The sequence below is a fragment of the Pieris brassicae genome, chromosome 5 (genome assembly GCF_905147105.1).
Source record: "Pieris brassicae chromosome 5, ilPieBrab1.1, whole genome shotgun sequence".
In the NCBI taxonomy this organism is placed as follows: Eukaryota; Metazoa; Arthropoda; class Insecta; order Lepidoptera; family Pieridae; genus Pieris; species Pieris brassicae.
The window spans coordinates 9,292,930-9,315,727 of record NC_059669.1 but is presented as its reverse complement, the minus strand read 5'-3'; the positions used below and the strand labels follow the sequence as shown (position 1 = coordinate 9,315,727).

The 22,798-nt window shown below is 34.1% G+C and overlaps 1 protein-coding gene across 3 annotated transcripts in view; it reads left to right on the top strand.

Annotated features, from left to right (window-relative positions):
- The window catches only part of LOC123710227, a 195,482-nt gene that overhangs the window by 170,086 nt on the left and 2,598 nt on the right, over positions 1 to 22,798 (top strand). The window lies entirely within an intron of this gene.

Genomic DNA, 22,798 nt, shown 5'->3' with positions numbered 1-22,798 from the left:
TGTTTGTTATTTTAAAGGTTCTTATGAAAGAATAAATTAAGACAGTAGCGCGGAAAATTTGAAAATTTAAGAATACTTTTGTTACGATAGCAATTTTTATGCATAGCGCTTTTACAGTTCATTAGAATAATAAACACTTTGTTTCTGAAATATTTTTTATTTATTATACCAATTCGAACAGGACAACGTCTGTCGGGTCCAGTAGTATCGTTATATTAAAACTGACATTCGCCAGTCTATTAATAAATATTAAATACACAGCTTTAAATATTGATGTTTATAAATTAAATTCAGTATTACAATTTGATTGTAAGAGATTTGCAATGTCTAAAATCCCAAATCCGCTTAAGGTCCTAAGTAGGATTGACCTAAGAATCATTCATCCCACTTACACAACTATTCGTGAGCTATTGTTAAATATTCAATTCACGCCAGACCAATATATTCAGATTAATTTCGGATTTATTGACAAGTTGCAACGGTATCATTTTGATGCGAAGCTCACGTTGAGATAAATTCGATTTCGATCGTAATTGTTTAATTTCAAATTATATTATTTATAGGTTTGCGTATTTTATATATGGGTATAAATTTGTTATGTAGAATTTAGTTTAAGTTTCATGAACGTAATGAAATTAATTTGAGAAACGGCCACAGGGTCTCTTGTAAATATAAAAAAATACTAGAAACTTTTTTAAGATAAATACTTGTGTTTCATGGAAAAACTCTCGGTGGTTACATGTGTAGAGGCATATGGACTTGATTGTTTATCGACGTTTACTGCTTAAGAGATACCGTAGAAATAATCAACATCAGGTATCTGAGTGTTTTATATCGCAACGTTTGTCACAACCACCTGATTGACAATATTTATTATCCAAGCAGAGGTACAGGCGTGATAAATAGCGTACATTTCAATCCAAATTAATATCTTGCAACCATAACCCATATTTAATGGTCGTAAACGTGAAAATGGTTTGCATAAGATATTTGTTGTCCTAGATTCACAACCTAATTGCGTATTGTCGTTATATTTATCGTCATGATACTAGCAAAGCGTGAAATTATCCTTAAAGCACAGAAAAGGTCAGATTACTACAAATGGTCATGAACTCACGCGTCTTAAGTGCCTGGTACATTTGACATCATTTTCATTTATTTTCTTAGACGCTAAAATAATAAAAATAGTAAATGGTAACATTTTAGAATATGTATATTTTCAGAATTACTTTTTTAGTTATCATAAAAATAATAATAAACAAAACAGTGTGTGTCTTGCTCTGTCGAAGGAAAATATCAGGAATCAGGATGTTGTAGGTTGTCCAACTACTTGACTATACAGAAAACTGCTCAGACCTAAGTATTTATATATAAGCACAGTTACAAGATACATAAACATATAAATAAAATAGTACAATTATTCGTAACAAGTATAAAAGGCATTGTGCAAAATCGAAAATGGAACAAAGTACAGTAAAAATCAAACGATTATAGAAAAATAAACAAAGACAACTATTAATAATAAATTTAAAAAAAAATACTTTATACCAGAGAACCGTAGTAGACTGCATCTTCTACCGCATTTACCGTGGAGAGTATTCAGAGGAGTTGATCAGATTAATACCTGCAGCAGAGTTTAGTTTCGGACGTCGAGGCAGAATACGAAATACCACACGTATCACCTCGACGTTCCACCACTGAGCGTTTTTGATGCCGTTTTAGCCGCGCATCACCTCTATGTGGAACCACATGCTCAATAAAGTTTTCCAAACAAATTTGACTAAGGGTTCTTTAGCAAAAGAGCGTACCAATACTAAAATGGCTGGCAACCGACTTGCGAGCCTTCTTGCAGTGTGAGTGTCCATGGGTGGCAGTATCACTTAACGTCAGGTGACCCTTCTGTCCAACTCCTCCTCGTCTTTCTGTTCTAAAAAACGAAGGCAGAAGTAGATTGCGATACTGCACATAATCAAACATTGCTTAAGTGACCGAATTTTCTTTTGTATAACGCTTTGTAAGTTTCTACGATGCTTTTATGACGTCATCGTGTGACATTGGGCTCAAATAACCCGTTTTAAACCCGTCACTAAATGCAGATGCTCGTGCGCTCGTGATCTTCGGTGTCGCAACGTGTGATTTATATAAATTATCCCCAATATGTGCTCAATATGAAGCATATAAATTAAATTGCAAGCTGAGTCACAGCTTACTTAAAATACAGTTGTGACTTTTTTAAAGCCTTATGAATTATTATACAGCAGTAATCGTAGTCGAGACTCGTATGTAAAGAATCTTAGCTTTTTATAATTAATCAATGTTCTGCTTATTAGATAATTCGGACTTCCAAAACTTTCCAATAAAAGTTACTTAAGTAAACCTTCGTAGTTATTTAGTTACCTCGATAAGTAGTCCCAAAATTAAATCATTAAATCGATCACGATTTTATAACTGTTCTAACCATAAACTGTGGCCCAATAGCGACATATTGCGGTGGTTGTGAGATAATTTGTTACAACTATCGTGAAAGGTCTCCGGAGACGTGTTACAGAAATAAAACTAATTGCTCACAATTTGTCCAAGATGCTCAGGCCATATACAGGCATTTGAGCATCCATTGTTATAGTGAATAAATTGAGTTCGAAATTCAAATATTAAATTGCTACTTTGAGAGCAAGTGTCGGCAAGTGATACACTTGCTATAATTACGTATTCAATAAAATCTCTTCATTTTTGTAATTGAATATTATGAAGGTTTTAAATGTTAGAGGTTTTTAAACGTCTATCATTTTAATAATCATGATATGCCTAGGTATGTATCAATACTGTACTGCCAGTGGTGGTTTGAATGTGTACATCCCTCTCAGTATTTAAATAGGAGAGTGTGGATCTAACCCAACATGGCCCCGCTTCTTCCAGAAATGCATTTGCACCTCAGAGATAAAAAGAGGTATCACCCGTACTTTAAATTTAATCTATTACAGACTTTTAGATAGTCCTACATTTAGTTCAGAATATCTTGCATACATCATAATATATCTTTGTCAGTCGCCCGTCATAAATTTATCGATTGTAAGAACGCAGGTGCAAAGATAAATGAACCAGAGCAATTGCGACGCAATTAACTCAATTAATCGAGAAGCGTTGATCATGAGTGCGTGAAAAGGTCTATGTGAAATCTATGAACTTTAAGTAATATACAAGGTATTGTTATATATATTTTAAATTAACGATATACTTGAAAATACTATTCTACTATAAAGCTCTATACTATAAAAGGCTTTAATATATTTTCTTTTGCTGAAACTGTGGGATCGACTTCCGAGTGTCTTCCCTGAGAGATACGATCTCCAACCTCCGACCTCCTGCGCGATAAAGTTAAGCGGTTTGTTTGGAAGATACTTCGTCATAAAATATAAGAAAGTTTCTACAATATTAGTACAAATTGTAATATGGGCTGATTAATAATAACACCTTAAATAACCCGTTTAAATAGTCAAAGTTAATGGTCAGCGTAAACACGTTCAATTAGCGTTAATTTTAATAAAATCAATCCACTCCACCTGCGGCTATATTTTGTATTTCATTAGAATGCGTGAGCTCACTTTGGATGCCACACACCGCCACATGCCTATAATTTCGGATCACTCAAATCGGTAATAATAAAAACAAACAGCACACGTTACCTCAAGCTATACACGACTAGCAAAAGCTCAACTATTGTTAAAATATTAATAATCCAATTAATCATATAAATCACATAGAAATGTATGCCGTATTATCATTGTACTAAGAACGACACTCCAGTGTACGAAGTGAATGTTTAAGTTGGTAATAGTTGATATGTAATTACTATAATGATGTATCGTGACCGCTAAACAGACATTGTTATGATTTGGAGTCATGAAATCATCGTGGTCACGGGTCATCAGCGCATTAGTTTCACTTTTATATCAGCTATGTTAATCAGTGTATGTAATAGTTCACAAAAACGATTTTACTGTTCCTCAAAGACAGGGCACAGACTACTTCTATAGTTCTATTGACATTTCTTAAACAGCTGTTTTATAATTTGAAGGTCTTCATTCATTCGTTCTTTGTTCTTGAATACTATACCTAGGTGATTTTATTTTTTGCTATACATAAATAAACATTGTTAGCGACTGTCAAATTTGTAAAATATACAGTCAAAATCTATTATAACGACATCGAAGGGTCTACTCATATTTGGTCGTAAAATCCGATAGTCGTAACAGCTGATGACGTTGTTATTGAGTACGTAATACTATTATCAAAAACTAAAAAAAATGTTGTTATAGCCAATAGTTGTTTGTTTCCTAATAAATTTTTATGTTTATCTTTAGTTTAGTGTGTATTTTTTTTTCATTTGTTGTGCATTATTTTCGGGTAAAGGTCTCTGTTAGGACAGGATTTTGGTTTCATTATAAATAAAAAAATACATAATTTTTTCTTCATAAACCATACAAAGTTTAAATGACATAAACTAAACACGTACAAATGACGTCATTAAAATTAGGCGTATATTAAACCTTTATGTTTACATCACGTGTTGTTTATCAACAGCCACTCACAGCTTTCATTTTAACACTTTAGTCGTGACATGCAAATGGTTACAATTTATATCATTCAACATTAAACGCTCCGATAATTCGGCAACACAAGAAGCATATTAATCTTGTGCTTAAGAAGTGCCGCCGTCATTTAAAGACTTAATCGATAATTGAATAGCAGATTTCTATTATCAATTCATGAAATTGTTCTCTTATCTGTGTTATTTTAATGAAAAACATTCACTTGCTACCCAAGTTCATTCATTTCCACAGCTAATTAATATTGTGTACAAAGATTATTATAATTAATAAATTTAAAGAACATGTTAATGATTAATAAATAAAATAGATCCCTTCGGACATTAATGAATTTTCGGGTCTTGATTTCAACTTGTTCATTAGTAATTTTGCAATCAGCTTTCTCAATTAACCGGTCGGCACTTGTGGTCTATAGATGACATTACAAGTCCATCGTAGACTAGTTCCTATTATCCAAACTTGGTATTGCCCAATAACAACGATTTATGAGACTGGTTCGCTCTCCAAGGCCTTTTACCATAAACAATACAGGACTCGTTCCGCAGATTTCGAAATCTGTATTTATTTTTGTCGTATATCTAACGCAAGTAATCATTTGAAATGCTTTTTTTTATTATTTGCTTACCAATCAGTACTCAACTAGTTTTTCTTAAAAGAGTTATTAGTTTTAAAATAGGAATTTGAAAAAAATAACCTGCCAGTATTCAAATAGATTTTTTATTATCATCCATTTTAAAGTATCACTCACAAAAAAAGCAAAAAGTAATTATACAATGCAATGACAGTTGAAGTAAGTGTTGCTAGTGTTTCACGTCATCATTCTATAATTTTTTCCGTAACTACCAACATTTTGTGTCACTAAAACAAAGGCAGCTCCGTAAAGCAGCGCAAAATCGCTACTACAGTCTTGTTTTTGCTTCGAAATACCATAATCGTTTCTAGAATCGTCTACCGCATGCGTCGGTTTAACGACATTTATCGACGTTTATCGACAGGATATATAGATGTGTAGTCTGTGACCATATCTCTCGACCCTCAGCTAAGGACCAGAAAGTAATGAATAGGAATTAAGCTTGCGCTAATAGAATTGCACGAGACCACCAAAGAGATTTACAGTCCACACACACAAACTCGTTACGGTACTGATGTCTTTAGATGTCTTTCGTGAGATTTTTGGAATTTAATAATGCAAGGGGCAAGCAATCAATGGCAAAATATTATAAATAACATGCGAATAGTTTAGGCGTATAGCTGTATTGAACTGTAGTATTAAGAAGTTATATTTTTGTTTGTCTAGAGTTGGCCATTTTACAGAAAAGGTTTTTAGATTTTTAGTCGTAATAATATAATTAAATCGTGTAATTCATATTCGAAGGGCCATTGACAGTAGAATTATTTACTTTCGATCGGCCATTTAAATAGAGACGTTGAGATCCTGTGATAAGGAGCAATGCATACGATGTAATCTATGTAGAGCCTCATTTATACTCTATGGTCATTCACCATATTTGTTTAATTTCAATTTTCAATTTACTATGATAACTAGTTCGTAATTCAGAATGTTTATGTTTGTAATGAACTTAAATTCTAAAGAAATATACTATGGATATCTATCATTGTTTGCTATAATTTATTCCAAAGAGTTTAAAATGTACATTTATCATCGCTGACACGTAGTAGCGTAGTGTATTAGGTGTAATCCAGTGGAATTGCTTCGGACGCCAATTTTCTACAGAAATCGTCCTGAATCGATCAATTCAATAGACGCCTAAAGCCATCTTTCTACATACAATATTTAGATGGAATATAAGATACATATCTATAACATCCACTCTCAGATTCGTTCATTTGAAGTTCAGTTACTTAAACCAATCAGTATAGAATGAAAACAGGCCTTTCTAAACTTTAAACATTTTGAAATATCTCGATAACTGATCTGGCGGATATTGTCGCAGATATTGTGTAGCATAATATAGTTAATATTTAGAGATAATGTTGACGACGAACTAATTCTATTTTATATCTCGTAGGACTATTTTTGACAATGACATTCTAAAGTTCCACAGATTAATAACAGCAATTATCTACACGACCGCAATCAAAGCACTCAGCAACACACCTACATCAAATGAATTCATACAAAGCTAGATAATGCATCTCGGCACGCAACCATCGGTACCGCGGTTGACATTCCAGCATTGAAAGGTCGCAAACTGGTTCACTCGGCGTCATTACGCTAGATGGCGTTGCAACCGACATTACCACCACAGATTACACTCCATTATAGCTAACTTCGCTAGCACGCGTACTGTTTCCGTTGAAAGCGGCACCGGTAATTTCTGCTGGATTGAAGAGTGCCGTGAAATAGTGTAATGCGTCGGCTATGTTTGTCGGCTCAGATTCAATTCGCATTGGGACGCGACTTTCGATATATTGCGAATAGTTCACAATTTTCTCTTTCATATATTACGTTATTTTAAACTAACGGAAGACCAACTACTTAGAGACCTTCCAGAAAAGAGAATACCAAATCTAAAAAAGCCCGACAACGCACTCGCGTGGCATTGAGAGTGTCCATAGGCGGCGGTATCATTTAACATAACATATAAAAAAAAGTCATCAGGACAATAACAACATACAGGTCCTTGGAACTATAATCATTTGAAAAAGGAATGAAGAAATTATGTATTAAGATACAGTTTGATTATTACTATCACTAGCTGTTACTAGTTCATGATACATTTGAAACGATGAGCCCACCTGTCCCAAGTCTTGTTCTCGGTACTAAGAACTCGGCCATTAACCGCGTTTACATCCTGAAACCACAGCCTTGACTTCTCTGAAGACATTCTTTATAACCATTATGAGGATGACTAGTAAAACTTAGTATTAACTTTCGCGTTATACCTACGACTGACTCGTTTTTAACGTGGACAAAATACCTGCTCTATAGAATCCACAGGTTTAAAATATAGCGAACTAAAATAAAATCTTATACAATTTAATACAATTCCACAGCTTAATTGAAGTTTGTCGATGTATTCGTTTAGCAAAACAACAAACCAGACGACAGATAATGACCGCTCTGAGAATCTTCACCACTACCATTTGTCCGAGTCCCGCATTGACATCTGTCGACGGTATAACGAGTTTATCTATTCCACACTCATTATTCAAAACCCTACCACATTCACTCGAAGTTACCTCTTGAATTGTCAACATTCAATACTGTACCGATTACCTAATAAAAGCTCACGGAAATTTAATTAAATGAGACGATAACTCGAGATCTGAAGCGCCGTATGTAAATTAAAGGCGTAAAAACATTGGATTTACTGCGGCCTTTCGATTTGTATTTAACAGAAGCGGAACCGCTTCATTTAATTTAAAATACATTATGTAGAAAATCTATATCAATTCAAGATAACATAATTTCCTATTTACATTTTATTATTGCATAAGCAAGCTGTAAGTATACTTTATTTATTTTTTCCTTAATCTCAATAGTATAAATGTCGGCCAGTTACATCCACACCTGAAACACCGTAACCTACATATTCGTAACAAAAAATGCCTATCATCATGTCACAATACATTATACAAACAATCATTATTATGACACGACTCCATCTCGAACAATAGACACAAGAAGTGCATATGTAATACTGGTTTAATAAATGTGTAATAGAGCTTTCATAAGTTGCGAAATGCTGGTGACAATTGCGATCGATAAATTATAGTAGCGGTTACCTACATTGCACAAGTAACATAGTAGACGTTGCATCAAAAATGGTCTCGGAATACTGAACTGTTTTTTGTTTATAGTAGATCAATGTTTATAGAAATCGTTAGACATTTAGGGAAAATTTGGAAACCTGTGACAACCATGACCTCTAGAGTAACACAAAACAGCATCTAAAATTTAAACTGTAGAATCTTTGTTAGGTTAAATGAGTCTGTGCGGAAAGAGTCGCTGCAGTGCTAAATTGTTAGTGTTACGTCATTATAGTTCAATCTGTCATTGATACTTTTTTATTTATTACTAATAGTAATTTATTGCCAACACACAAAGCACTTTAAAATTATTCTAATTTGATGAATGGAAAATTGAAACGAATTTTAAAAGATTGGTCCCTGTGGTAGTTAGTACCTTTAATTCTGAAAGCATTTCCTAGCAGTATTGCGATATTTATTCGTTTAGCAAGGAAAGCACCAGCTCTGGGACCACCGGTACTATGTACTTCTACATAATATTTAATTAGCACCTGCGTACTTGCACCCCACGGCTCAAGTGTCTCCAAAAATACTTAATATGAAAATAATAAAAGTGTATAAATTTCTGAATAAATACTATGCGTCATTTACGTTAACATTCCTTAATAATATGAGTTTATTTGTAGTTTTGAGTATTGGCAACTCAAGTTGGTCTACGTCAGCTTGTGCAAGCCACCCACCTAGAATGCCGCTTTACAATTTAATAAAATATATTTGTATCGGATTGCCGAGGGCCAACACCGAATGACAGTCATTTGTGACATTTCCATGGTGCTTTAGTTCTGCTGTGATGTTTATTGAGTTATGGCGGGTTATTGCTACGTTCTAGTGAAAGGAAGGTTTTTCAAAGCTTTCGAACGATTTTCTTTAATAGTCAACTGTCTTATTACAACGGACCAATACGCTGAAATAATCATATATTTTTGTAGTGTGGACTCAGTTTCCGCACTTAGATGCTCATTTTCTCCATTGTTCGTCTATATATATATGTATATATATGCACATATGACAGTCTTTATTTGTAACATGTAGTTGCAGGCATGTCATACTCTCAAATCCATTCCATGCATGGAACTGTGTCCTGTTCTATATTTAATTATAAACCTTCACCACATACTATAGAATCTACAAAAAAAAAGAATATTATATAAAATAAGCATTTAACAATGTTTTTTTTTAAATTGATATTTTTTATTTGGTTGGGATAGGACCGTAGAACCATTAATAGGTTTAAGATGAAATATCTAAGGAAATACGCCGGGGGGTAAGACAGTGATCCATTTATGCTTCTCATTAGCATATACCAGAACCACTCGAAGCGATCACCTTAATATCTATAGTAAATTATTTCCGATTTATTGCACACCGTTCTATCTTACTTGTAACTTGAGATGAAGAAATTAATTTTATTCCTAGACTCGTGCTCAATAATCTTAAGGTTTATAAGCTAATGTAAGAAATGTTTAGATTTATAAAGACTGAATTAGTCTTTACAATGGCTTATAAAAATAATATATGTCTCTCTAAAGCAATTTTTGGTTTAAGCGACATTAAAAATAAAACTTTTTAACGCATAACACGGGGTTTCATATTAAAAGTTGATTTATAGGAGTCGTAGTTGCGAGAGACCTTTTCTAATTTTATTTTGACAAATTGTGTTGACGTGTCCATCAAAAATATTGTTGCTTCGATTTAGAATACGATTGTTAACCTAAATATTTTGTAACAATGTAATATATTGTTAAAAGTATAAAAGACAGTTATGGCAAAAGATCTAAATTTCTAGGAACTTTTGCTTAAATTATGTAAATTATTGCCGGAATACAAATGACTGATTCCATTTGTGGGCAAAGAATTTGCCCCAACATTTGCAAAGGTTAAATATGTCTCGACAGTAATAAAGTTATACTACCTTTTTAAGGACATTCAGCCGGAGTCTTAGGCCCTGGCTCGCAGAATCAAAATGTTTATTCGATAGAAAAAGTAGGCTATTTTTATGAAATTAATGAACCGATATTGAAATATAAATACCCGATTAGAACTTCAAACACTCTGAGGTCTCCTGGCTTCGAGTATCAAAAAACTTATTATTTTGGCTCAGCAGGCCAACATTACGAAATTAATGAAACCCACAGAAACCCCAGAGATATAAATGCACCTACAGATAATTTTCTTACATCCTAGTACAGGCACGAAGTGCTTCTTAACTTGACTTCGAAATTTTATACAGCGTACCATTTTTGTGTACACATACACACGTGTACATGTGTTATTCTTATTGGCCTTATTAGCCGTCAACTCGTGGGCTTCTGTTACTGTAGTAAAACGACATTTTGCTAAAGATAATTTACGTCTTGCGGTACAAATAAAGTCATTATATTATCAAACATGGACGCGTGCCATTAAATGATAATAATCATTACGGATGCGAGCGTCGATTGTTTTATTACTGTCATGCTTTCTTTATAATGCGTACTTTTACTCGTTAGAGGAAATTATTTTGTCGTTTTATACTCGACTAAAAGTGTGTTGTGAAAATGTTTATTTGAAATCGATATACATATTTGTATACAGATTAATTTATAATGAATTTGTTTTATTGGTGTCATTTAGCCCTGGCCTAAGATGTCCTTAAGTATCCAAAATACTGAAATACCTACGTTTTCACTGCAGCCTTATAAAAAAAGAAATTTAGAGATCTGAACGTCAGTTCAATTATTCCCTTATATTCGACTACATATATATGTTATAAACAAATAATCAAATTATAGGTACTTGAATGCCAATGGTTATCATTACAAGTGGTTAAAATAAACCCAGATCTAGTTTGTCTGGTAAGTTTGCGTGGGTGAGCGTAGGCTGTGCTATGATAATGTTGAATAATAATCATTCATTGTAGGAGTCGAACTTCGATGAAAGGTCATTCGGCTAAATGTCAAACTTGACAGTTTAAACAGAAGTTAAGCTGTCATTCAATTTTAAACTTTGTCTCGTTATTGATATATTAATTGTAATTTAAGATTGGTTAAATTATGGTTTACATTTTGATGCTAAAAATAGAGTCACTCCAGTATGTATTTATTTTAGTAATTGGTTTTGATGGAAACTCTTTTCTATATATATGCACAAATATGTTACAAACAAAATATATCTTTGTATGTTTTTGTCAGATAATGTTATCATTTAATATTATAACCCAATTTAAAAGTAGTTCTCTAAATATCCATAGCGCTGTTATCCATACTTAGATAGATTTATGATTAGAATATTTATTTCTGTTACAACTATTTTAAACTGTTTGCACCGACTATTAACAGTTACAAAAGTGTTGTATGGTAGCCCTACGGCTACTTTTATTAAAAGAAATAAATGTTGCACAAGGAAATTCTGACAAGTTTTCCTCGTTCTTTTGAACACATACCGGAAGTGTAATTTCTAAGATGACTTCACCGCAATAATTTAGTTTAATGCACATTTAGTTACGTGTGTGGTAACACTGATTGTTACAATTATGTCGTCAGTGGAAACTCTGACGACACTGACGCCAACACACGGATCAGTATCATGATTAAGTTTTTGGCCTCAAGCCATTTCCTCAAGCATACTTTCGATAAGCCAATATGGCACAGCATTGTATGGTTTTGCTTATTAATAGCGGAGTTTTCGTACCTCCTTCATTTTTTTAAATAAAATTCCCCGTTTAATTAATAAATCAAATTTATTAATCAAACATTAACACTGTTCTTTGATTCTTTGGTTTCAAAATTAATGCGATATTAAGTCAGACATTTTTAAAAGCAAAACGCCCTTTTAAGTCTTCCAGCAATTTGAGTGACCATGGGCGGCCATCACGTTACATCAGGTTAACCTTTGATGCCTGTTTAAAAAAACGTAACTAATCCAGAATATTTGTTTATAGCACGGTTAGTGTCATTAATGTCGTGGACTGCAGGTTTTAAAATAAGTAACGGAAGTTTGGTTTCTTAAGTTAATTTAATATTGATAGCTCGAAAAATTACATGTTATATTATACAAACACCTGTCAACCATAACCGGTGCTTGCGCATGCATATTAACTGTTAAAAATGTAAAGTTACGAAATATAATTATTTTTATTACACATTTTATCTCTTTTATATACTGACTACTCATTAAAAATCTTTTGGCATATTTATTTTCTAATGGCAACCCTAATCAAAGCGGTACAGTAAAAGAATCCTATCGATCGGGCTACACACAAAGCGGGAGCCGATATCGTATAAAGATAATCTGTTTTCTGTAACCTCACGACCTGGGATTGTAACAATATAATTAAAGAGAGATCGCCTGAGTCGCCGCTAGACGCAACCGTGATATTATATGGATGATGTTTCGACCGGATATGAGTTCTATTTTTAAAATATAGTGTGTGTGTGTAGTTTACTGTGAACTCAGTTGCCGCACTAACACGGAACGATTTTTAAAACACATATAATATTCTTTTGGCATTCCAAATTTGAAAAGCTTGCGCACAAATTATTACTGAACAAAACTTGTGAGAAGTCAAAAGAATTAAATGAGATCTTATAACTTTTTATGTTCGTTCATAGAAACTTTAAACAACATTTCAAAAGCTCAGTTTTCAATCATTAAAAAAAGCTCTAATTATGTCGATAGTTTCATAGCTCAAATAACTTTTCGAATCGTGAAAATTGTCGATGTCCAACAATCGATTGGCCGAATGCACTTCATAGTTTATTTACCGGGTTACCGATTGTATCTGTAACCGGCGCAGTGGGTGGACCGTTTCGATTTATGTCGTCCTTACAAGGGTATTTGTAATCGACGTACTGATTTAGTAGTTATGATGATTTGATAACTGGAGTAACCCGTAGATGGTGGTCCGTTGTGTGACGTGAATTTCGATATTTAGATTTTTACATCTTATCTTAATATATATAAATCTCCTGTCACGATGTTTGTCCGCGATGGACTCCTATACTACTTAACCGATTTTACCGCGCACACCGTGAGCAATCTGGTCCAACTTAAGAGATAGGATAGCTTAGATCTTTAATTATAGTCGCAATTTTATTTTATTGCAAATTTGTCAATAATTAACTGACGATACTTTTCGACTGGATTGAGTAAGTAACCAATAGATGGCACTGCTATGGTAAACCGACAAACGTGTCATATAAGCTACAATTCAATATCATGATTACCACGTGTTATTGAGGCTAAAGTATAAATTAAATTTATTTTGTAGTAAACAAAATACCGTGAAATTCAATTATTTCTACTTCTTTGAATTTTTGGTGTTAGCATAGCCAACCACGTGTTACTTAGACCGAAGTTCCAACACATTAAAAATTATATTTATTAGTCTGAACTAACCTGAATAATTTCATGAATCTATGCCATCACTTACTTAATTAATAACCATAAACTATCTCCAGCAAACCCACAAATTTGACAAATTCAAATTATAGTGACGATAATACAGTAAAATTATTCTTTCGTGTCACGGTATTAAGGCTAACTAAAACCACATTAAGGAGAAACGAAGTTCGCGGGGGCAGCCAGTGTTATATATATATTCTTGTTTAAGCTTAATAGAACGCTAGACTTACGCTTGCGTAAGAAAAAAATAAGTCTACATCCTTTTTTAGGTCTGGGATCGAACCTACGACCCCTGAGATGAGAGTCGTACGCTGAAGCCACTAGACCAACAGTCCTACCCTTAACGCCTAATTAACCTTAAATAGCTATTAAATAATTGGTTTCACCATGTAGAACTGATGCTTGAGAAGTGGGTAACACGCAACAAGGCAACTGTGGATGGTGAAATTGGGTTGGATAGCCCTTGTCCTACATACCTGCACCTAATCGAGGAGGTACAAGGGACATTTAAGACCCATAAGCGACGAGCATGGTCAGCTCTGCCTACCCCATCGGGTAAATGGCGTCATGGTAAATACATAATATGTCCATATGACTCTCGTTTCAGTAATGTAAGCATTATCAGGCGTATGTTAAAAAAATAAAATGTATGTACCAAACAAAAAAGGTATCGAACTACCTTATAAGAAAGAAAATAAAAAATCCTCACAATTTCAATCGAATCGGAAGCTTTGAACCGCACAATGAGATAATCGTAAATAAAATGTTACTCCAGTCATGCCTTACCAGCAAAACAATAAGAGTAATGTCATAATGTAATGTAACATACATTACCGACAGCAATGCCGTGTGAGACAAGGGTTTAGTTTAATTCAGCCTCATGAATATTCAGTGTATGTAAAACAAACGAATAGACACAAATATTCGAGATATCTTGTCTGAACCGCGATGTGATATGGGAGTAGGGTGTCTATGTTAGAATTTATAACATCTTAGTCTAATAATAATCAGGTCATTGTATCATTTAACTAAGTAAATAATACTATATTTATTTATTTATTTACACTTCGTTACACTACAATATAAAAAAAATAACATAATAAAATCAAAAGGACGGCAACTGGCGGCCTTATCGCTTACGAGCGATCTCTTCCAGGCAACCAATTGTGACTAAAGAAAAAATAAAAATGTATTAAATTACATAAGATAGGCAAGTAGTGCTAGTCTAAAGATGGCCAGTCTCAGTAGAGATTGGACGCCGTGGTTGCGTTAAAAGAGCTTTTTATGAAAGCTGGATCGAATACTGTTTATATATATATATATGTGAGTGTGTGTATATTTTGGATACAGAATCCCGGTTAACTGATCTTTATATAATTTTTGTTACCATGCTTACATAATATGGTTACTATAACGTCGTACTCACGGAGATTGCCCTATACGGCACATGAATTCTGCCATTGCACCACTTTTCAGTTATCAAACTGCGTTTATCAAAGTAACGAAGTATAAATAGGAGATGTTAGTTCACACACAACGTTCTAGGACTGGGCTACAGATTTCTGTATCTTTTGATGGTTCTAATAGGCAAGTAGATGATAAGCCTTCTTTGTTTGATACACTCCTTCGACTGGGTCTAATGCATGCCCCTTTTGTTTGTTGTTGTCGATGTTTTTCCTTCACTGAGCGGGTGTTAACTGCGCACGTATAAAGTCTATTGGTATACAATAGGGAAGCGAACCTACGACCTCAGAGTCGCATGTTGAATCTCTTACATAATTTTATAAAAACACTAAAATGTATAACATATACATGTTTTCATTTTTATTATACCAAATTTAACAATGTATGCTACAAATTACTACTGCCTAATCACAATTTTTGCTCCAACACATTAAAAATTATATTTATTAGTCTGAACTAACCTGAATAATTTCATGAATCTATGCCATCACTTACTTAATTAATAACCATAAACTATCTCCAGCAAACCCATTAGCAATGGTTCGTAAGTAAAATAGTCCAGCGGCGATATACCTGGTAGCTAATTTATCGACTTACTTAGCCCACTATAGTCTTAATAAAGATAAACAACTTATCAGCTACAAATAAGTTAGCTTGGCTTCGCTTTACCGCTTATAGAAATGTTTTGTACTGTTCTAGTTTACTAACTATTGTATTCATATTGACCGTTCTAATGGGTCATATTATACTTACAAATATTGTCACATTTATTCATCAATACACTGAGAAATGTTATCATGACTATATCCTTGGATAAGTATAGATAAAACAAAATATCCGTTTCTATAAAAAAAATGGGTTTGAAGTAAAATTATACGTTACAATTGTTAGATCTGGGTACCCTTTTAAAAGTAAAAAATACTTGCGACAAGTATCCAGCTCTTCTAAAACACACTTAACACGTTAGATTTTTGTTTACAAAATTTAATTCACAAATTTTAACAAAAATTATTTTAACAAGTTACAATTATTTATAGTCACCTAATTTTTGTGAAATTAATTAAATGAGTGTGTGTAAAGTGTGTTAAGTTGCAGCAGCATCTCTAACTCTTTGAGAGATTGACTGCTGAACACATCTCACGGATGTGTTCAGCAGTCAATCTTTTAGCAGCTTTTCAAATCGTGGGCGGTGATATTGTAATCTACCTACCTGTAATATTACAGTTTTTATCTATGGTTATGCGCGTGTATCTGTGTCGTAATAAATTCGTCGTCATATCCCTAAATATGTTCTATTTAACTAATACGTACGAATTGTATGAAGGTTAATTCAATTAAAAAATATCATATTTATTCCCAATATTTTTGTGTAATTACGCAATCACATCTTACAATATATAAATAAATATCGGTTTCCTTCGATTATGAACAGAGAATCGTATTTCTTACAAAGGACCATGTATAACCGGTTGGATAATTGGTAAATAGTGTTACATAATGCAACACCACCGTGTTCTACCCCTGTTACATTCTCCAACTAATGGCAATATCGGATCCAACTTGCAACACTGCGTAAAAGCGCTCGCAAATCTTGTACATCGTATATGCGTTTAGGTAAATTACTAGACGCTTGCTTCATTTAGTTAAGATTATTCAATAGAACTATAATTAAAGTTAAATTTATGTAACGATGCGGAAGCGTTATCTGTAACAGGATTTTCAATGTATATTATCCAACTAATAGCATCTTTAGCTTAGAATCACAGAGACAAGGAGACGCGCTCTGACTCCTGTATGTTTAATCTATTTAATTGATAAATTTGAGGGTCTGAGCCACTTAATAATCTCAAAATTTCGTTAATTAGGTTTTCCTAGATATTGTTAATCTCAGTTTTAGTAATAAATTTAAGCTAGACGACTATTTCTGAATGCCGATTGTCCGTAACTGGTCCGCTTTTATGTTAATCATGAGTTTCTCATTTGGCAGCTCCTGTGGACTTTCATATTTATACGATACATTTTACGGCAAGACAATGGATGTAACTGGCCGGTGATACTACCAGTTTCTTTCAGGCAACCCAGACATACATAAATTAGGATTAAAAAAAAAACAATACGTACTCTAAACTACTTAATATAAATACTGGATTTGGGAAGCTTCAGTCTCATCTGAAAAAAAGTTTAATATATCCGGTAAAACAATGTACTCAATTTTAATTTATTTGCTATTATTAGTATTTTCTTTATTCCTACATGTATTAACAGTGTATATTCGCGTATTGACGGGCCCATGCGGCTTCTTCAATACAAAGTGTCTCTTCGTGTATTGTGGGCTGAGATATTGCTGGCTACTCGGTTGTGAGGAATCTGGATCTACGCCTTCTTAAGTTTTCAAGTTATTTTCACACACGTATATCCTTTCAATAACATTATTCATAAGTATCCGATTGTCTTACTCGTAACATGTGTGTAAAGAATAAAATGAAAAAATGTGTCCGTGTACTAGTCTACACACGTAAGAAGTAAAACTTCTTTATGACCTTATTTTTCGAAAAATGATCTGATGAGACTTTAGGCAAATTGGTTAAATAAAGTTGAATTAGATAAAGTTTAACAAAAGGCTTATATTATCATACACATGAACACAAATAACACAAATATTTCATTAAACCTTATCTACTACTAAGATTATAAAAGAATTTCATTAATTGTAATAGAATTATTACTATCATTGTTATCGTCATTATATATTTTTGTTTTGAATCTCTTCGAATCAACCGTGAACAAAAATGGCGCGTAATCGAAAAATGTGTCGGTAATTTTTTTTTCAACGTCGATAAAGAAGTTTCTCTTCAAAAATAATTCGTGCACTTGCCCGTATTTTACACGGCATTAAACTAACTGCACAAGTGACAAAGTGTGATTGGGTTAAAGCAACAAGAGAAATGTTTAAATCATGATAACAATCATTCGTGCAGTATCAAGTGTTGCACTTTCCCCTGGGAGGCGCGTGGCACGCGACCGCTATTCGCCCATTAGTTACGAGATAAAACATCGATATCGATACTTTAACGTTGATCGTATTGCTAATGTCGTGACGTAATTTATTTCGAGCTACCCGGCTTCAGCATACAAGTAGCGTGTTATAATTCAGCTCACGTTAAAACACTGCCCCGATATGGCGTGGCCTTTACTGTTTTGTCGCGATTTGCTAATTGAGATATAAATTATCATTTAACTGGGTTTCTATTGGGGTCTTAAATATAATTTGGAGTTGTCAAACATCTCATTGCCCTCAACAGTTTAAGCCTCAAGTTTTAGTAAAACTTAGTACACCAATATACTTTCTTTTGCACATAGAAATTTAATCAACATTTCGCTCGAACAGTGAGAAACATCGTGAGCAAACCGGCTTGCCTTAGACCCAAAAAATCGACTGATTACCTACTGGCCTATTTTATTGACAAGTTATCATGAAACAGATTTAGAAATCTGAAGCCCAGATCTATAAAAGTTGTAGCGCCACTGATTTTTTTTTAATTATGTACTCGTAAATCTTATAAACCAATATTAAATATATATCGACATTCACCCATCACTGTTGCAGTGGCACGAACACTGATTGCATCTAGAATCGAGTCGATGATACTAGATTGTTTTGGAGCACACCGCGCCTTGTTTAGAAATATCATGATTCATGACATTGTTCAATTTCTTACTTATACTTTATTATGAACTCCGTTTTCAAGTATATTTATTTGAGTTCAGAATCAGAATGTTTATTATTTATAAAAATAAGTCATCCATGGCGTTCATGTGTATAAAAACACAAACACAAACTGATCGTGACAAACTCATGGTTTGATAAGTGTACATCATTAACTTTTGAATTAATAAATAGCTTTTAACTAAGTTATCTACTATAAACTACTATTGTTTAACTTATATACCTAAATGTATTTTATATGACCGATGTCACTATAGTAACTTTATTTACCATTTGAAACTAAAATTTACAAAAACATACATTATCATAATTTCAAAACTTCATATCCATAGTATCTTAATTAAAATGAGAACTTCTAAACGCTAAAATTCACTTTCATCTCTCAGGCTTTAAGTAATAGTTTCTCTTCACCCGCGGCAATTAACTGTAAGCACTAAACAACCTAACCCCAGGTTTAATTTAACCACAAGAAAATCAATTAATACGGGACGTATAACAAATAAAGGGAACGAAACTAGTTTCTATTGAAGCGGTTAAATTACATGTGATAAGGCCAATCTCGCAATGAACACGATAATTCTCGTTTCATTTTGCTTATCGGACGAAAATTTAAATGCTTATGGAACTATTAATGTAGATATAGATAAAATTGCAAGCGTATATATTAGAGGTTATTCTTAACTTATGGATCTGGCGACCGCAAATCGAGATAGTGTTTATATATTTTTTACTTAATAAAACCGAGCTCTCATTCGAATTCTTCGCGAATATAACTGAATAAACGTTACTTATACAGATCTTGGCAAATCCGGAGTGTACTGGTTCATTTAAAAGAACGCATTGCTCAATTCCTATGTGATACCTTTTGGCCGGCAATGTACTCGCGAGTTCTCTGGTATTGCGAATGTCCACGGGCAGCGGTATCACTTGACAAAAAGGGAGCCTTCTGGCCATATTCTCCTTGTTCTGGAAAAAAATCTAATTCGCTGTCTTGATAGAGATTTTGTTTCATATATTTTTTGTAACATTTATGTCATATTTTAGAAAACAGCTTGTAACATATAGTGTCGATATAGCATTATGTATGATATGGTGATACTAAAACTAATAAATAATAGACATAATATTTTAAACACTAAGTTGTTTATATTCACTATAAATACATCAGTATGTTAGTTGGTCACGCCCTAGTTTTTGTGCATAATTATGTGTATTGCAATATAAAAAATGAAAAAGATTCTTATATGTGGCTATTGAATAATGAGACGATGTGATAAAATTATATAATAATTGACTATGAACATATAATTTATAATGTTATACGTAAATTTGATGTAAAATCGTGCTCCCGTTATTTAAAATGAAGTCCATTAATCTACGAAGATAAGAACGCGCTGCGTTGAAAAGCTGGAGGTCAACTTACTTTATAGAGTGCGCGAACTTACACTGGGCGTTTTCTAACAGTGAGCTCGAACGCATTCGTTATCGTTCGGCAGATTGCGCTCCACCCAGCTGCGCGTGCGCATTATTCTATCTCCGTCAAACGCGTGTGTTTTGAGCAGTCTGTCGCGTGCAGCCGCGAGGTGCGGACGCCACGCCTACTCTTTGTGATCAGGTCATTTTCCAATTATGTTAGAGCTTTTTGCGGCCTCGTGATGCCCGCTTTGATAAGCTTTCTGATAGCAGAATGAATGAGTTGCTGATACCCAAACAGATGTTATGAAGTCTTTAGTGAATTAGTAATTATATTATGACCAATACATTTGTTTGAACTTTGAATTCCTTCATAATACTAAGTATTGAATCACATTATAACTGTCATTAGATTTTTACAGATACAAAATGTTGATAGAGCGGATGAATGATAATGATGAATTCTAATGAATGTAATGACTAATTGAATGTTATAGCCTAGCTTTACCCCACTAAAGCACTTGTTCTTTCAGTAAACTAACGAAATTGTATATTAAAAAGCTCTTAAATTCCAACACAAAGGTAAACTTAATGGTGCCAGTAAATGTTAGAAAGCGTAAGTAAAACAAAACGACAATTGATAAAAAACCAAAGCCATCATGACCCTTGGGTTATAAAAAGCGATGAGGTATGGCGAGTGGCGACCGCGGGAGATTATAATTATGGAATGAGCACTGCCGCTCACCGTCAGCGGCTCTGTTTTAAAGATAATTGCAATATTTATAGGATAGTGCCTAGTGCTGCTCCTGTAGGTCATTAGAATCGATGCAAACCTTTTAATTTTTATCTATATGACACCGTATGGTAATAAATTAAAACATTTAAAACGTTCCTAAAAACTTTAACAACGACCGAACTTGAAGAACATCGGCAAAAAAACTTCTGACAGACCTTACAGATAAAAGTATAGTGTTTGTGCTCAAGAAAGAACCAGTTTCAAGATTGGAAATCACCTAATATGAAGCCTAAAATAACCAATAAATACTGAGTAACCTGGACTCGGTACGCCTACCGATTGCACCTGCCACGATAAACGAGTACCTAGTCATAATTTATCGGGCGCATCACTAGCCAAGAGCAAAGGTTCCACAGAGGGCGCAAGCATCAATTTGCGCGGAAGCCGCCGCGGGCGCAGCCGCCCCTGTCATTAGCCCCCTGCCCCCCGGACCACAGACCGACCCCCAGGGTCGGACTTTACCCTTTTTTGCTTCCACACAACCTGTTCGGCTGCTACAGACGCAATTTAAACGGTTCATGGCCGCGGGCGATACGACAAATTCATAGCCTGATAAAATGGCTAACGTAAACTGCGTAATAAACAGCATCCGTCGTCCATTGATTAGATGGTATGCGTAATGATTCTGCAGTAATCGCCTTTATTTGTAATAAGGTATTGTTTGAGTAAAACCGAGTAATAATAAATATTGACCGTTTGGTGTTATCAAAAGGATATTCTAAACTAACCATGATATGAACATATATAAAAAGATATGTTTCACCTAAAAAAAACTTTAAATGTTAAACAAAACTCCCGACGTTATTTTATAAAGACCATAATAGGGCTCTAATAGGTTAAATACCAAGACAATTAAAATTTAAAAATAATATAACAAAATTTAACTCACGACCACAAATAATAGGATCTGAAACTGCCAATTTATACCCCAATTAAATTATTTTCTCCAGTATCATTCCATTGCGTTAAGAGCGGGCCACTTTTGACCCCGGGGCACCAGAGTTAAAGTCCCGAACCGATTCTCCACTCCGTAACCCCTATTAAATTAAGTATGCCCCCAAACCACAGACTGAAGGATACTGGGGTCAAACTGACCCTTGATTTACTCCAACACATGCCCTATGGCTGTATTTTATACGAAGGTTGCTCGGTTTAATGCCTATTTTAAGGCTCTATTTCAATAACGCAGTTTCATTACTTTGAACTACATAGAACACAGAAAAGTTTCTGATATTTTGTATTAGTCACAATCTATGTTGGATATACCAATCATGATATTAGAATTGTTAAGCAAAGTCGGCTACCAGCCAGCCGCCTGATTCCGGAGGCGATTGCACATAAATAAATTCCTGTGTCTCTATATCAACGTCGATCATGAAAGCAGCAAAATGAGCGCAGCAAATTGACCTGTCCTTCACAACGACCGGTGGGCGCCGGCGACCTGTCGCTGCGATAACTAATTCCGTTCCCATGAGCTGGTACTCGGTAGCTACCATCTCGCTTTAATTATTCATAGGCCTTTTTTGTTAGCCTTTTACCGCTCGGTGGCTGCCAGAAGCCATTTATAAAATTAAAAAGTAAAAATCGAACAACGCGGACGCGGCGCAATTAAAAAAAGAACTCGGATGACACGGA